This window comes from Nannobrachium achirus (genome assembly GCF_963921795.1).
Source record: "Nannobrachium achirus genome assembly, chromosome: 8".
In the NCBI taxonomy this organism is placed as follows: Eukaryota; Metazoa; Chordata; class Actinopteri; order Myctophiformes; family Myctophidae; genus Nannobrachium; species Nannobrachium achirus.
This window is the reverse complement of record NC_137817.1, coordinates 26,178,337-26,194,557: the sequence shown is the minus strand read 5'-3', so window position 1 is coordinate 26,194,557 and position 16,221 is coordinate 26,178,337. Positions and strand designations below refer to the sequence as shown.

The 16,221-nt window shown below is 41.9% G+C and overlaps 1 protein-coding gene across 3 annotated transcripts in view; it reads left to right on the top strand.

The window, feature by feature from the left end:
• The first annotated feature begins 1,521 nt into the window (after nt 1–1,521).
• Nucleotides 1,522–16,221, top strand: part of LOC308289903 (eukaryotic translation initiation factor 4 gamma 1-like) — a 66,813-nt gene continuing 52,113 nt past the window's right edge. For all 3 annotated transcript variants that reach the window (XM_080731675.1, XM_080731674.1, XM_080731673.1), the window contains exons 1-2: nt 1,522–1,565; nt 14,488–14,539. The gene's annotated coding sequence lies outside the window, so the exon portion shown is untranslated. The remainder of the gene's footprint in view (nt 1,566–14,487; nt 14,540–16,221) is intronic.

The window sequence follows — 16,221 nt, the reverse complement described above, 5'->3', positions numbered from 1 at the left end:
TGTCGACTGGAGTGTTCAGTAACACATGTATCACTGTCTCCTCTGAAAATGTATTTTCTGTTTACGAATACAGAGCTTTAAAGTTTATTTTTTTAAATAAATATCACTTACAGCCCCTTAAAGGTCCTACACCATGCATTAAAAAATAATTTATATAACACTGTTTGTGTCCCAAAAACTTTTTTGAAAAGGTTTGAGGCTAAATTACCACTCCTGAATACAGAGCCCCTGTCATTTCTGCCTGGCTTTCAGAGCATTTTCAGCTGCAGTACCACCTTGTCCTGAGTGGGAGGACTGCGCTATTGAGCCAGTTTTGGCCCCACACTCCTCCCCACCTCCTGCTCAGCAGGCCTGCCCACCCCTCCCCAACCCTCTCCCAGCTCCTCCTGCCTCCTTCTCAGGCCTGCCCACCCCTCCCCAACCCTCTCCCAGCTCCTCCTGCCTCCTTCTCAGGCCTTGTGACATCACAAATCTGACCTTTCACAATCAGGACCGTTCTGAGACATGCTAACATAGATCTGCCCATAAACTGAGAAAGACACAATGGTCAGAAATAGGACTTTGTGAGGATAGAAGTTGCTGGTGGGACACCAAGAAAATACATAAAAATTGGAAAAATGTAAATTCATGGTGTAGTCCCTTTAAAAAAACAAAAAACTGCAGGCTTTTATTATTTAGTCTGGTTTTAAAGCTTGATAAAAGATGAGAAACATTACTGTAAGGTTTACTGTATGTTTATTTCAATGCTTCCCACTGGTCCCAGCCACCACCCTACCATAAATGATAAATCTTAATAGTTTAATGGAGCTAATGAAATGTCAACCTATCACAAAATCACATCTTGTGATGTGTGTGCAGGCTTGTCAATGCTCCTGGATTTCCCAGGAGTCTCCTGGATTTTGACCCCATCTCCTGGGAATCTCCTGCATTGGCAAATCCTGGATTTCTCCTGGATTTGGTATCAAACTCCCAAAATTCACGAGAACACAGGAAATTACATCTAATGTTATATATATATATATATATATATATATATTATTTTTTATTTACCCATATTTATATATATTTATATAAATATATATACATATGTATATAAATTAAAGACTATAATGCAGCAAATACATCTGTATCTTTCTGTCATTATAGTGTTAATAAAAAAATGGATCTCAATTGAAACAAGACATATTTCTTGGGCGTAGCCTTTTAGTTGACCATTGAACTGTATTGTCATGAAACTGTACCAATCAATTAATCATATTATAGAGAGAGAGAGAGAGAGAGAGAGAGAGAGAGAGAGAGAGAGAGATACCTATCCAATAGTTAAAGAAACACAAGTGCAATAAATACCACTGTAGCTCAAAAAAGATGAACAAAAATAAAAAATTATGTTTTTGAATTATTAAAAATATAGTTTATTTGCTCCATCGAACGCGCGACACCGTCATACGGAGAGGTCCACGGAGGGACTCCGTCACGTGACGGGGACCTCGCCGGAACTAGCTCTGGTACCGGCTTCCGGACTGATGTTCCGTCCGTCCGGCTCTGCGGACTCAAGGAGAGAAAAGGTAAAACACCGCGGTCTCTTCACTTTATCATCTTTATTTATAAAAACAACATGTTCGTGTAACGAGAGACAGCCCGGGGTTTCACAGAACACTCAGACTGACAGCCTGTCCCGCTGTGTGTGCTCTACTTTAACGTGAAGATAGTAATGTGTGTGTTATTATCTGCTGACTGGTCCTCCTGCTGTTTTCAGGGGGGGATTAGCTAGCTGCCTCCAGTTAGCTTCATGCTAAAGACGACGTGGGTGTTCTTTCTTTACTTCAGCCAGCCCCAGCTAGCGAGCTAAGGAGCTAACGTTAGCAACAACAGAGGGACGTTAAAACTTTGATATTTTAGTTGTCGTTCCCCAGGGGGGAAACATTTTATATGTTGGTATTGGGACTGGCTTTTTGTTGTCTGCACGATATAGTTGTGTAGGAATGTCAGACAACGTCATTTCTATTTCTACTCATATTCATAATAAATAATCAACCGTTGGCTAGTTTATACGTGCTAACATGCTTAGCTAATAACATTGCAAGCCAGCTGAGAAAGTGACTGGGGTTGTGTTTTAATAACGTACACTGTGCTGTTTGCTATTGATTGTATTCTTGTAGTTGTGAACATCGTGGCTTGATAGTTTGTCTAGGGGGTAAAAAGCATGTGATGGCAACCAACGTGAAACAATTATTCGATCCTGCCGGCAAAGATGGAAGCTGTGTGTGTTGGTTGTTGTGTGTTGATGATGAGCTCGTTAAGAGCTGATGTTTTAATGATGTGTTGATGATGGGAGTAAATCAATAGAAGGTAAAGCAAGCATGCTCTGACAGGCTGGTGTGTGTTAATGTATCCTAAGCAACAAAGTAAAGCAGTGGATGAGAGACTGTGCCACTGGCTGTTGGAAATGTGTTGTAAGAGACAGAGAAGGAGGCTTTGAATCCGACAGGCGGCTGAGCCTGTGACAGCCTCGGTTGGGCCTTGATGGGCTCTAATGGTCGCTGTGTTGTTGTCACGGGTAGCAGGTGTTAATGAGGCCTACGTTGGGCGACAATGTATACGGCATGCTGACTTGCTACAGTGCTGATCATGTCAGCTCACGTTGCACTGATGATGATGCTGCTGCTACTACTGCACCGCACTGCATCACAAACAGTGACTCAAGCTAGGTGAGCTGTCATGGGAGACCTGGATGAGAATCTGCTAACCTTAGGATCCTATTATATGATGTTTGCTCATCATGGACATTATTATCGGTTACAGTGATCAGATTGTCTGGCCGCGGCTGTTGACAGCCAGCACCCGGCAGCGAGAGATCATGATGTAGTTAGCCGGTGAATGCTGCTACTGTACGAGTGGGATCATACGAGGCTAGCCAGCCACCTCCCTCACGATCGTCTTGTGTTCCGTTCATTTATTCACGCAATGTCAGCAGCGGGTGGGATTGCCTGTCGTTTGTTTCTGCTCGTTTCTGCTCGTTTGTCACATCATCACGAGGAGTTGTCATAATAGCCACCGTTTATGTGAGGTGTGGCGTAAAAAAGCCGGCTGCACGGCAAACCACGTGGTTTCTCACCATCGGGCCTGAGGAAGTGAACGGCATCGTGGCGCAGGCAGCGCATCACACCTCAGCAGTCCTCTCAACCAGATGTTTGCTTGTCACAAACCCAAAGCATTTGACAGCGAGCATATGTTCCGGGTGTTGCTTTGCTTGTGCATATGTCGTGTGCATGCCTGGCTAGACGAACATAAACAGATAGATAGACAGACAGACACGCCCATGTGGCATGTAGCTAAAGCCGCGCACGCTTAATCGATGATGGACGGAAACCGACGTCTCGGCAATGCTAAGAGGTTAGCTAGCATGGGTTGGTAACTGACTACATGTAATCGGGATTACGTTATTATGACGAAAAATAATTAACCAATCAGTCCAGATCACATTCGTTAACTACTGATTGATTAGATCAGTTTTATTTTTCATGGGTGCTTGATAGTATTTTGTATTACCGGTACATCTCAACCCATAACCTCATCCTCATCCTCATCTTCTGCTCCCCACCCCCAACACACACACACACACACACACACACACACACACACACACACACACACACACACACACACACACACACACACACACATGCTGAGCATTCCTAGTTGGGATGTTAACACCAGGACAATAGACAGTTATTTACACACAACACCATCAGCCTGTCTGCTATTGTCAAACAAATGGCCGGTCAGGAGGCAAGATATAAAGCCTGACTCTCGCCCCACCTTGTATTGTGAAGCAAATTTTCATACAGGAAGATCTATTCTGAGTGATGCACAACTGGGGCTGTGACCGACCGCCTGGAGTTGCTTTCCCATGAGATTTCCTTATTGAAAGAATATGCTGAGGACTTGAAGCCACTTGCCATCGCTCTTGAAAATAAATGCCTATTTGGAAAGCTGATCCCCACATTTTACTCTAAAGAAGCAGGAAGAGACTGCAACAAGCTCATGAAATGTTGAGATTAATAAAGAGGGGAAAATTAGCATTTTGTGGAAGTCATAATCTTTGACGGCATCAAGGTGCAGTCTTTTCAAAGTTGGATTTTTAAGTTGTCCAAAAGTAAATCAGATTAGATTAAAAAATGTGTTGTAGTCCAAGGGATTATGATAAAAAAAGAGAAAATCTGTTACTGACTACAATTCAGAAGTAATCTATCTGACTCAACTCGGTTAGCTAGCCAGTAACCAGTGGAGTTGGTATCGTTGTCATTGCCCATTTGACTCAGTTATTATCAAACAAAATCCAGTGTCAGTCAGTGATATGTTTGTTTTTGGTTAGATGCCTTTAACTCAAACTCTGCCATCAAAATACCCCTTTGTACCCCTTCTCTGCCATGCCCGTAGAACCCGTAAATGTAATAAAAATTAATTAAAAAACATTTTTTTATCGAACCGAACTAAAATAGGCCGGAACTAATGCTCCGTGATCGGTTTCTACACGGACACATTATTGAGCGGACAACTTTAACATTGGAGTCCCTGAACCGGAAGCGGAAGTCCGTCCTCTATTTTGGCCCGTTAACTTTCTGTCTGAACTCCGCGGCTTACAGATGGAGAACTTATTGATCAATTGAAAAAGTTTCAACGGATTTGAGAAGCTGATGGAATACGCGAACACACGATGCATAGCAGTGTCCGATCACGCACGATGGGAACTGGACGAGCGCCCACGTTAACAGGTAGGAGAAGCCGGCAGTGAAAGACATAGAGAAATTAACGGGCTTTACGGCCGTAAACTACGAATGAGTTAACAAGGCTCAGCACCTTGGCGCCAAGTGGATTCTGATTCCACATAAGCCTTAACCTCTTGAACCCCAAAGGTGTTGACCTCTGAACAGCTATCAATAAATGTCAATAAATCAATATAGACCAAATCAAACTAAAATACAATTTCTTTGTTGATTATTGTTACAGTGGGCCTACAGCATAGTAATCAGCTGCCATTGTACTTTTCATCCATACATTACTCATATTACAGTATTATTACAACTTATTGTTACTCGTTTTTATTATTTTTCACCCTATACTTTAACATTACTAATATTACAGTACTACTCTCACTAAAACATCTGTAGAGTTTGGAATTTTTTCATACAGTTTTGCCTATTATTGATAACACCTTGGTGAACAATTTCTCTATCAAACATATAATTTTCCAAAAATCTGTCTGTCTGAAACAGCGTTTCTCCTCAGTGGCTGGAGCAATTGATCTGAAATCGCATCACCATTAGCATATGAACACACCTAACATAACTGTGAAGCCCGTTTGTCACTTTCACAAATCGTTTGCTGTATATTAGCAATTTTCCAAAAATCTCTGTCTGAAACAGCGTTTCTCCTCAGTGGCTGGAGCAATTGATCTGAAATCGCATCACCATTAGCATATGAACACACCTAACATAACTGTGAAGCCCGTTTGTCACTTTCACAAATCGTTTGCTGTATATTAGCATTTTTATGTATCTACTATCTATTCTGCATCTAGCATGAGGCTTATCTATTCTGCATCTAGCATGAGGCAACATGTTTAACCATCTCTGTGTGTGTGTGTGTGTGTGTGTGTGTGTGTGTGTGTGTGTGTGTGTGTGTGTGTGTGTGCGCGCATGCGGGGGGGCAGGGGCGGGGGGGGGGGGGGGGGGGATTGTGACTGGCCCCCCCTGTTACAGATGTTGTCCAAAAATCATGCAGATCGGCCCGGTACACAGTATCTCTGTAGCCATTAAACGAAACGGGTATTTCTTACATTGACGCTCCTACATATTATCATGTAAGCACCAGTTAAAGTTACTTTCCATCCCTCATATACTGTGTGCACAGTGCACATCCCATAACCCACACACTGCACATCATTTCAGAGCTCATATCTTTGAACGGGTAAGGGCTAGTTCACTATATATGTTTTCAATGAGGTCTTGAGGCTCATTCACTATTCAGAAGGCAACATTTCCATAAGCGGAGGTCTTTTTCAATCATCTTTTCCTAGGTAAATGATCACAGCAGGACAATTTGGTAAGAGAAATGTGATGTTTTACACTGCATTTGTGAATTTTCAGGGGCTGACATTTGGTGGGACAAAATTAGCCACAATCATTGTAGTTTTGTGTCCAAAACTGTTCCAATTTGGGCATACATTTTAGGCGAATTTTTCCCCTGGACCCCCCTGGGGCTTAAGAGGTTAAGAAGTTGAGATGTTACAGTAATAGGTATCCGTATTACCATTATGACAGGCAAGCATTGTCTATATCAATTCTCAGTCAACAATCTGAGTGAATATTATTTTTGGCCCAAAGATGGCTTTAGCCAGAGTGAAAGAAGAAAACAAATAGTCCAAGTGCAAACACAAGGCAGGTGTTCCTGCATGGTGTTCCTCAGCTGTGCTGCCAATGTTTTTTTCTGTCTTTTCTTTTTTTCTTTTTTTCTCTTCCTTTTTTAATCTAAAATATATAGTGCTGTATAGTGACACTTGGTGCTAGTGAGTTTTCTGTTATGAAACTTGAAAACCCAAAGTGTGGGCATGCATGGGTTTTGACAGGCCGTTGCTGAATGTTGGCACACTAGGGGCACATGGACGAAGCGGGGAACAGGCTGTGCTGTTGAGACGCAGTGTCACTATGCGACACTGCCTGAAACTATATTGTTACCACCATCAGAAACTGGTTGCATTTGATTTAGAAGTTACTACACATTATTGGCATTACTTTTTTGTGTCACTGATGAACCAACTTATTGTTTTAAAAAATGTTGGCCATGTAAATATGAGACTACAGAGTAGACCCAGTCTGTTTGCCACAGACTGGGCATGTTTGTCATTTCATCTCTGTGTGGTAGGTAAGAGCTAGCCTTACATTAAGACGCATTCTGCCGAGACTTTCGCATTGTGACATTGGGGCGACGGCAGGAAGCGTCTTACAGCTTTGTCATACACTACCACTGCAGGCTCGACCAAATCTCATCTAGTTGCTCGACACATGCACCAATGAAAAATATAAGACTACGCAGGAGTTCTCATATCGCTTACCGACTCTGGCGGTAACTTTTCACAATGTAATAGTCCGTTGTTTTCAATAAAAATGCTTTTTACCAAGTCTATGTCCGAGTGCCTTTTCTCTCCGCTCTGTTTTTCCTGCATTTCTTCTTTGAAAACAATGTTGTTGCAGCTGCGCAACAGCGCCCCTTTGGTGGCCGGGAGGTACTATTGCTCATTTGAATTGAGCAATAGTACCTCCCGACCACCAAAGGGGCGCTGTTGCGCAGCTGCAACAACATTGTTTTCAAAGAAGAAATGCAGGAAAAACCTCGAAAAACAGAGCGGAGAGAAAAGGCACTCGGACATAGACTCGGTAAAAAGCATTTTTATTGAAAACAACGGACTATTACATTGTGAAAAGTTACCGCCAGAGTCGGTAAGCGATATGAGAACTCCTGCGTAGTCTTATATTTTTCATTGGTGCATGTGTCGAGCAACTAGATGAGATTTGGTCGAGCCTGCAGTGGTAGTGTATGACAAAAGCTGTAAGACGCTTCCTGCCGTCGCCCCAATGTCACAATGCGAAAGTCTCGGCAGAATGCGTCTTAATCGGTGAGTCGGTAAGGCTAGGTAAGAGCAGTGTTTCTCAAATGGGGGTATGTGTACCCCTAGGGGTACGCAGAGGTACTACAGGGGGTACTTGAGAGAAAATTACTGTTATTTTTAATGATAGAACATTGACAGACGTGAACGTGCTGTAAGAATTATTTACTGTTGCTGAATAGAAAACAGACTACTTCCTTTTATTTTCAACATATTGACATAAAAACTGGACTTTTGATGTCAGCATTTTCTAGTCAATAAGTTGTTGTTGATTAAAGGGGGTACTTGGATTCAGCAATCAGGAAAAAAGGGTACTGAAGCCCAAAAAAGTTTGAGAACCACTGGGTTAGACTCCTGGTCTCACCTAAAGAGAGAAACCTACCTAAGCCTAACAGCTGTACTAGCCTTGTTACATGGTGTCCAATTGGTCGTGTCATTGAACTCTGTTACAGGTATGGAGCTGTAATTCATTATAAAGATATTGGTCAGTCATGTACATTTGTCCCAGTGTCCCTGAACGACTTGTGGTCTATATTTAAGCTACCGGTATATACGATATGCTGGCATGTGCTGTCTGACATAACAGAAGCACCTTAACCAGAAACCACAGAAGGTACTTTGAGTAGTCAGCACTTTTCCCCGTGTGTATATGGGTTCATATAGTTTAACATTTGACTCATCTAATGACATTGTTGTACACTCATCTGGGAATATGCTGCAGACCATAAGGCTAATGACACATTTTGACCTGATGACCTAACCAGGAAGTATAATATAGCTGTGACCAAAAAGCTTATCTTAACACAGTGGTTACCAGGTATATAATTAAATTAGGGCTGGGATGCGATTAAAACAATTAATCGAATTAATTGCAGGCTTTGTAATTAATTAAGCGCAATTAATCGCATTTTAATCGCATATTAATATTTGAAGTAAAACACATTTTGTAGTTGAGTTTTTAAAATCTAAATTCCGCATCCACTGGGCCAAGTAAAGCGCTCTGATCGACTACTTCTCCCTTTGCGTTTGTCTCTTCTTGGTTGGTGCATCGCTATGATCGGTATGCCCGAAACTGAAGGTTCTGTGGTACAAAAACTAAGTGCGATTAAAATGCGTTCATTTTTGAGTGGTGGTCTCACCACTCCTGTAATTCGCTTTCACGATGTTACTGGCTGGCTGGCTGGCTGGCCGTGTATGTCTGTCGCCTGCCATACCTCTCCTGACCACACACAGACCACAAACACACACACACACACACGTTAAAGGAGGGGCGCTATTGAGCAGGCAGACTCGACACTCTCTCTCTCTCTCTCACACACACACACACACACACACACACACACACACACACACACACACACACACACACACACACAAATGTCCGCGACTGGGTGGCTGCAACAGCACGCACAACGTGTGTGTGTGTGGCTGCTCGCGCTAATGTTGCAGCCGGAGACATAACTCTGAGCATGGAGAAAAGTCCCACGCTGAGGTAAACGCAATGTTGTGGTTTCATTGGAAGTGGCGTGCCGCTGAATGGAGCTCCCTGCAATTGTGTTCCACTACTTTACCTTGCATTGGATGTTTATTTTTCGGCGCTGTTGTGTGCACTCTGCACTGCAGCCTCGTCCGTCCGTCCGTCCGTCCGTCCGTTCAACACACATCACATCACCCAAGTAAATCCTGGCTTATACTTCTTCATCACGGCGTGTTCCGTGACAAAATGTGGCTGATCTACAAGCTCACAACGCCTCGCATCCGCGACCCGTTGTGAGCTTGTAGATCTGCTATTTTCCAGGCGCAGAAACTTGCAGCGCACGTTATTATTTTTATGATTTAATAATCTAACATAGCCTACTATTTAAACACTTTCACAAGCCACAGTGTGGCTTAATATTCACATTAAGGGTAACAAGCAGGCACGCTGCATGCACTGCACATTAGAACAAGTTTGCTAGTGAGTGTAAATCAGTGGATTCCTCAAAGAAAGCTCACAATGCGTCCGTCCGTCCGTCCGTCCGTCCGTCCGTCTGTCTCCCGCCACTGTTGAGCATGAGCAACCTTGCAATCCATGTATTTGACTCTTTTTATTTGACTATTTTTATTTGACCACCACTCAGTTCACAAGGTGTGATTTTTTTTATCCCGTTCATTTTCTGTAATTAATTAATCGCAATTAATCAGTTTAAGTCCCAGCCCTAAATTAAATTAATTAATTTGGTAGCTTCTGACGGGGTTTTTCTGTGTTTCACTCCATGTATGCACCACTGGTCCCGGAAGTAATCCGATTACATTTGGACGAACAGCGATTTGCCTTTTCTTTCACCTTTCACATTCCGTTGCTTCCAACAGTGGATTACACTTACTGATTCTGTTTTCTCCCGATGGATTATGGGGATTTGAGTTTTTGCTTCAGTGCCCGGTGCCAAATAAATTCACCTGTATTCTCACTCAGTACCCAGTGCAGTAAACACTACCATATGACTCATTATGTAAATATTGAGATAAAGGGATTGCTGATGTCATGTTGATGATGATGATGTACATTGTACACAGTCAGGCGTTTCCCTCTAGACATGTCACTCGCTTTTAAGTTCTTCCCAGTATCACTTCTACACACCAGCAATGCGTGTGGTGTCAAGTGTCTTGTCTCCTTTTGGTTTTGCCACAGCTACATATAAAACAAAGTACCTGATACTATAAAACCAAACAAGTAGAAATTGCAAGAGTTGAGGCAGTAGGACTATGCAGTGGAAAAAAAAGCCATAATTAAGTGAACAATTGCTCAGCCTTCCTGGAGTGACCCAATAGCCTGGGCCTTAAGCTGCACTATATGTATCCATGTGCTCTCTCCCTCTACTTCTATCAGGTCATGGGGAGGCTTATGCAACACTTGAAGCAGCATGTTTCACCAGTGGTGGTGGGGATACCACTCTGCTGTGTGTCAGACCAGCTCAAATGACCAGGGCTGGGTGGGACAGACTGAGATGGGGGTGGTGACCGGTTCTCTGTTTTCACATAACTGCCCCACACACTCCCGCTAAAATCAGGTCCCCTGGGGTGCCCTTTCTGGCTTGGACGGCAGTGTTGTATCTTATGCATTGAATATTATGTAGTGGTGGAGAAATCCCAGACTTTGTTTCTGCTTGTGTCTGCTTCTCACAAATGACATAGGCTACTACAGCCATAGCAATTTGTTTGGATGCTAGTCACAGCATGTTGAGTAGGCTGCTATATATTGTGTTTTTAGCACACCCAACTGTCAGACGGAGGCTTAGTCTTGGAGAAGTAGATTTTCAGTTCAGAATCTAAACCAGGTTCCACTCAGCATATTTCCCCCTAGAAGAGAGAAAACACACACACAAACACATGCATGCATGGGCACAGTGCGCACAGCCGCACACACTCACACACACATTTAAATTATTAGGGGTCCAATATATCGCAATATTAAAACGTGACGATATGGTCTTGATGTCATACTGCAGTGATAGGCCTGTGTCATTTTAGCATAATATTGCTAAAAGACGCATTGAACTCAGAGTCTGTGCGTGCTACTGTTGTCGTTGTCGACAACAAATTCCATGTTAAAGGAACAACCCCACCCGTTCACTCAGATCAGCCAACACAGGGATGCTGACAGAACCCTCGCTAAAACCCCCAGGACAAAAATCCACACTGGCCCCCAAACTGTGGAATAAACTCCCTGTCACACTTCTAGAACTACAGTCTCACTCTCTAGCTTCCGCAGTGGACTGAAGACTCAACTCTTCAGACTCTACGTAAACCTATAGCACTTACTGAAACACTCCCCTTCCCTCGATGACCATACATGAAGCTAGATAGCATTTTTAGGTTTTAGAAAAGTTGTTTTCTTTGGTGCGTGATCTACCTATGTTATGGTTTTTCTAGATTGATATTACTGTGGAATTGTTGTATTGTTGTTGATGTACTCACATATTATCTTGCTCATTATATATTGTATTGATGTATTACCTGCTTATTGGAAGTCGCTTCAGATTAAAAGCGTCTGCTAAATGCCTACATTGTAAAGGAATATTTCACTTAAAAAAAATATGGGTCATTTTATCGTCTACTCAGGCTTTTGGAAGCATCCCGGACAGTTTTTAAGTTGCTTGATTCAGTATTTAGATATTTTATATTCATTTTATCAGACACGCCGCCTTCCTATACAAACCCATTGTAACTTCAAACTCTATTTGAACCATGATAGATTCATTGAAATCACCTGTGCTTGGTTCTGGTGATTCTTACTGTCCTCCTAATACGTGAGGGGGCCGTGTTGTTTCAATTACCAGAATCAAGGAGGCAAAGACGTGTTTTCAATTAATCTTGCATGATTAAAATGGAGTTTGAAGTTACAATGGTTTTGTATAGGAAGGGGGCGTGTCTGATGAATATCAAATATCTACTGAATTGAGCAACTTAAAAACTGTCTTGGGTCCTAAAGTGAAATATCCCTTTGTGCTAAAAAGTATAACACGCGGAGCTGTCTGTGCCATTAGGAAGTCGACAAAATCAACATAGTGATTGTTGTTAGTGGTGTAAAATGCCACCATATTTAAATGCAACCAAAGTATTTGATTTGCTATGTCTTATTTTATTTTACGTGCTGTTATTTTGGTGCTGTTTACTTTGTATATCCTACTGTTCTATATTTGCATATTTCTATTTTGCTTTCCAGATACACGTCTACATTAATATAACCATATTAAAGGAATAGTTCACCCCAAAATGACTTTTTCCTATTGATTACTCACCTCATGGAGAATTATGTTCAAAACATTTTATTTTCGTTTGTTTTTGTCACATTCCTAAGTCAATAATTTTATTAAAATAAATTCACCCCATTGATTCCGGAAGGTGACACAAATGGATGTGTCTCCATCTCCATCATCAATCAATGGGGGCACATTTTTTATAATCAATTGATTGTCTTAGGAATGCGACAAAAACAAAAAGATATTATTGAACTCAAGTCTCCATGGGGTGAGTTATCGATAGAAAAAAATGACATTTTGGGTTGAACTTCTCCTTTAATGTAGCCAATTAAAATGTAGTCTAATGTTAGCCCCCACCCCCCTTAAGGCCCTTTTCCACCGGCAGCGATAACGATCACGATAGCATAAAATATCACAGCGATAATACTTATGCCTTCACATTGATGTCCGATAAAGTTATCGGACATCAATGTGAAGAGGCGCTAATTAACAGCCGCTCGCGCAGAGCGCACCTCGAGCTGTTTGTCAGAGACCCAGTTCCATATCACTGTGATCTTAACCACATCGTTGTTGATCCTAACGATGTAGTTGTCAGCTATCGTTGTCTTTATCGGTGTTGGGTGGATGCTGCCGATCCACTTCAATTGAAAACACACTTTTTTAAATCGTTATCGTCATCGTTATCGCTGCCGGTGGAAAAGAGCCTATAGCCTTACTTGGCCTAGCTTAAGGCACTGCCTTCCCTAAACCCCATGTGTGTGTTGTAACGTGGATGAGCCTGTGTCAATCAACGTTTTTCCTAAGCTGGGTAATTCACCTGCCCCGTTTCTGTGTTTAGCTGCTGTGTAGAATTATAATCATAACAGCCGTGGTAAATTTCGTTTCTCAGGAACTCAGGAAGCACAATTTGTTCTGATTCATCATGACTCAGGGCCTTTACTTAACCACTGTGTGTGTGTGTGTGTGTGTGTGTGTGTGTGTGTGTGTGTGTGTGTGTGTGTGTGTGTGTGTGTGTGTGTGTGTGTGTGTGTGTGTGTGTGTGTGTGTGTGTGTGTGTGTGTGTACACACAGGTAAGTGTTTCTATGGACGTCTGTGTGTGTGTGTTAGAGATAAAGTAGGCTTACAGGCCATATTGTCCCACCGTGACCCTGTTGTTCGGGGTTCATATCCCCAGGTGAATTATTACACTGGAATAAAGAGCAATGACCCTGACAGTGCAGTGGTTCTCAAGCTGTGGCCACTGGTGCACCATGAGGGTATTGCAAGTTGGCCCCCAAATAATCAGCAAAACACATTTAAGTAATAGTAATATAACATTTAATAAAATAAAAATCACACCGGTGTGAACTGAGCGGTGGTTGTGTGTGTGTGTGTGTGTGTGTGTGTGTGTGTGTGTGTGTGTGTGTGTGTGTGTGTGTGTGTGTGTGTGTGTGTGTGTGTGTGTGTGTGTGTGTGTGTGTGTGTGTGTGTGTGTGTGTGTGTGTGTGCGTGTGCGCGGTGGTGGCAGGTGTGTGTCTGAGTGAGTGAGAGAGTGTGTGTGTGTGTGCTGGTGTGTGTGTATTGCAATTGATGCTCAGGCTAGACTCAACAGCACCCTCTTTGGTCACTCAGTGGAACTCAGGCTACATACAGGCTACAGACCCACACGGATACACACACGGCCATGCTATGGAGCGGTCTACCACCTCTCAAAAATAGAAAACAGCCATGGGATTCTTTATTTAAAATCTTTAAATCTTAAAAAAAGAAAAGAAAAGGTTTTCATTGTCGTACCGATTGATGACTGAATATTGATAGATCATTAAAATGAACACGCAAGTTCGCAACCCACCCATCTGACCACATAACTGGCTGCCGCCAACACTTTTGAGATTTTAAAGTGGGCCCCGATCTAGAAAAGGTCATTGAGAAGTTGAACCACTGCTGTAGTGTCCGTTCCAGCTGTTTTACCTAGTACCTACTAGGACTGTCGTCGACTAAATAAATACTTAATATAAGCATGCCTGTTTTTAATTATTTTGTTTTGTTCTGTCTTTTGTCTCTGTCTGTCTTGGTCTCTCCATCTGTTCTCCTCTCAGGACAAACCGCTCCACGGAGTGTCTCCCACATTTGGGACCTAAAGAAATAAGTGTAAGTGCTGTTTATCAGGATGTTTTGTTTCACTCAGTTGTGCTTCATGGATTATGATTTGTTAGATCCTAGTACAGTATGTCAAGTGCAACCCTCCAAAACAGTAAAACAGAATCACAAACAAGTATTTTGGCTTCTCTCTTTTATTGGTCCAATTAAGTCATACCAATACCATAGCTATTCACTAAAACAGGTGCAAAAAGAGCGCTGATGATGGTCTGAGGACTAACATTTTTTATCATTATTATATCTTTTGTGAGCCTCTTCCGTTTTTTGTGGACTTTTTACGGGCTTCTCGAGTCAGGAGCCTTTTCAGTTTACTTGACTAAATGTGATAACAACACTTTTTTTAATGTATGTCAATATTTTATATTACTACTTGATATGATATTTATTGTATTAAAGTTTACAAATAGCCTAGAATTCCTGTATAAAACGTAATGTCTTTCCAGTGCTCCTATTATGAGGTTTTAATGGACAATTCTTATAGATATTCTGTATAAATATTGAATACATACTGGAAATATTTCCCTGATGTGTACTCAGGTGTTTGTGCATGTGTGTATGAGAGAGAGAAATAGGAGGGGGAGATGACATTCTCTTCCTGATGGCAAGGTGCATTCATTGTAACCTGTGCCCAAAACATTCACGTCTTTGCCATCCGTTTATAGTAACATTGATGCCATTATCGGTGGTTCGTGTGCAGAGCTTGTCTGCGAGTACTAATCTGATTACTCGTTTACATGTAAACGCCCTTACTGACTGGCTGACTCATCTTTGTTGAAACACGTATGCCATCACAACAATCCCTCTCCTTACTACAAACAGCCAGTCATGTCCCATTTCCTTGTTTTGCTTTCCTGACTAAGTCAAAACCATTTAACCCACAGCCAGTGGGATAAATGTGCAGACATTTCATATTTTACTCATTCAAAGGAAGTTGCCAATCTTTATCACATACAGTACAATACAATACAGAGAAGGGGCACTGGAATGTCCCTGTTTGGTCTAATTTTGATTGGATTTGCTTTGCTAATGGTGACATTAAACTGTTTGATTAGCCTCCTACCCTATTGCCTCAGAGCTTCACACACGCCCTCTCTTGCTCTGCCTTTGTGTACATTCAGCTGTCTAGGTGCTCAAGGAGAAGTCTAATCAAGCAGAAAAATGGTTTAGTATATTTGTCATTGGCAAAATAAACGCAGTCAAACGCAGTCATCAAAATGTAATGGATTGATTTTCAATAGAATTACTCGACTCCCAGTTAACTAGTCCTGCCTTCAGCGATTAGAAAACAAATAAAAGGGAGGTCAGCCAGCTGTGTTCTGCTGTTCTCACGTTATTACTAAGGATGCGCCGATACAGTTTTTTTTTTTCAATTTCGATCCGATCCGATATACATTGTGATATTTCCCGAAACCGATACCCGATACAGTAGGCTACATAGCAAGTATAAAAAAATGCATCACCTTTCAATTAAAGCCATTTTTTAATTGTAGGATAGGCTTCAGTTCAAATAACAGAGTGCAGTCAGTGCAACTGAGTACACGTGTCTCGTCTCAAAAGTGGAGGAGCGATGAAAATGGTTTGCTGGATAAGATTGTGAGATATCGTTTATTTAACAAGTATATGCTAATACGTTTGGTTATGGGCTTACAATTGCACGATTGTATTGCATATTT